Genomic DNA, 1,737 nt, shown 5'->3' with positions numbered 1-1,737 from the left:
GATTGAGCGGGAGAGTAAGTAGTATAGGACATTATCCATTGTTAGGGAACGGTTGTAATGGTAGTGAGAATGTAGAATCGTCTTTGGAGCGGACCTGGGAGTGGCAAGCATAAGGGACGAAGACGGGGAAACATGTCGGATGCGATCATACCAGCACTAAAGCACCGGATCTCATCAGAACTCCGAAGTTAAGCGTGCTTGGGCGAGAGTAGTACTAGGATGGGTGACCTCCTGGGAAGTCCTCGTGTTGCATTCCTTTTATAATTGTTTTTTGCGCCTTGTGACAAACATGTCGCACGTGCGCGATATATATTAATCCCGTCATATTATGTTTGACGTTTGCGATATGTTTAAGCTCGATGCTCATTGCTCGCGCGTCTTGGGGCGGCTTTGTGGCGCGAAGAGCGCGTTCTGAAAGGGGTGGAAAAAACTCGTGTTGCTGCGGTATGGAGGGAGGGGTGGAAACCGTGGAAAACTCGTCTCCGTGATTGAGCGGGAGAGTAAGTAGTATAGGACATTATCCATTGTTAGGGAACGGTTGTAATGGTAGTGAGAATGTAGAATCGTCTTTGGAGCGGACCTGGAAGTGGCAAGCATAAGGGACGAAGACGGGGAAACATGTCGGATGGGATCATACCAGCACTAAAGCACCGGATCCCATCAGAACTCCGAAGTTAAGCGTGCTTGGGCGAGAGTAGTACTAGGATGGGTGACCTCCTGGGAAGTCCTCGTGTTGCATTCCTTTTATAATTGTTTTTTGCGCCTTGTGACAAACATGTCGCACGTGCGCGATATATATTAATCCCGTTATATTATGTTTGACGTTTGCGATATGTTTAAGCTCGATGCTCATTGCTCGCGCGTCTTGGGGCGGCTTTATGGCGCGAAGAACGCGTTCTGAAAGGGGTGGAAAAAACTCGTGTTGCTGCGGTATGGAGGGAGGGGTGGAAACCGTGGACACTCGTCTCCGTGATTGAGCGGGAGAGTAAGTAGTATAGGACATTATCCATTGTTAGGGAACGGTTGTAATGGTAGTGAGAATGTAGAATCGTCTTTGGAGCGGACCTGGGAGTGGCAAGCATAAGGGACGAAGACGGGGAAACATGTCGGATGCGATCATACCAGCACTAAAGCACCGGATCCCATCAGAACTCCGAAGTTAAGCGTGCTTGGGCGAGAGTAGTACTAGGATGGGTGACCTCCTGGGAAGTCCCCGTGTTGCATTCCTTTTATAATTGTTTTTTGCGCCTTGTGACAAACATGTCGCACGTGCGCGATATATATTAATCCCGTTATATTATGTTTGACGTTTGCGATATGTTTAAGCTCGATGCTCATTGCTCGCGCGTCTTGGGGCGGCTTTGTGGCACGAAGAGCGCGTTCTGAAAGGGGTGGAAAAAACTCGTGTTGCTGCGGTATGGAGGGAGGGGTGGAAACCGTGGAAAACTCGTCTCCGTGATTGAGCGGGAGAGTAAGTAGTATAGGACATTATCCATTGTTAGGGAACGGTTGTAATGGTAGTGAGAATGTAGAATCGTCTTTGGAGCGGACCTGGGAGTGGCAAGCATAAGGGACGAAGACGGGGAAACATGTCGGATGCGATCATACCAGCACTAAAGCACCGGATCCTATCAGAACTCCGAAGTTAAGCGTGCTTGGGCGAGAGTAGTACTAGGATGGGTGACCTCCTGGGAAGTCCTCGTGTTGCATTCCTTTTATAATTGTTTTTTGCGCCTT

At 49.1% G+C, this 1,737-nt stretch overlaps 4 non-coding genes across 4 annotated transcripts; all 4 read left to right on the top strand.

Annotated features, from left to right (window-relative positions):
- Positions 1 to 137: 137 nt before the first annotated feature.
- Positions 138 to 256, top strand: LOC123177702 (5S ribosomal RNA). The gene has a single exon (XR_006489067.1). It is a non-coding gene; the product is annotated as a 5S ribosomal RNA (ribosomal RNA).
- A 367-nt stretch (positions 257 to 623) lies between these two features.
- LOC123177703 (5S ribosomal RNA) lies at positions 624 to 742 on the top strand. The gene has a single exon (XR_006489068.1). It is a non-coding gene; the product is annotated as a 5S ribosomal RNA (ribosomal RNA).
- Positions 743 to 1,108: 366 nt separating this feature from the next.
- Positions 1,109 to 1,227, top strand: LOC123177701 (5S ribosomal RNA). Its single transcript, XR_006489066.1, has one exon. It is a non-coding gene; the product is annotated as a 5S ribosomal RNA (ribosomal RNA).
- A 367-nt stretch (positions 1,228 to 1,594) lies between these two features.
- On the top strand, positions 1,595 to 1,713 carry LOC123177704 (5S ribosomal RNA). Its single transcript, XR_006489070.1, has one exon. It is a non-coding gene; the product is annotated as a 5S ribosomal RNA (ribosomal RNA).
- Positions 1,714 to 1,737: the final 24 nt, after the last annotated feature.

This window comes from Triticum aestivum, unplaced genomic scaffold, assembly GCF_018294505.1.
Source record: "Triticum aestivum cultivar Chinese Spring unplaced genomic scaffold, IWGSC CS RefSeq v2.1 scaffold43880, whole genome shotgun sequence".
Lineage (NCBI taxonomy): Eukaryota > Viridiplantae > Streptophyta > Magnoliopsida > Poales > Poaceae > Triticum > Triticum aestivum.
Note: the sequence above shows the minus strand (reverse complement) of the source record. Positions and strands in the feature narration are given on the sequence as shown.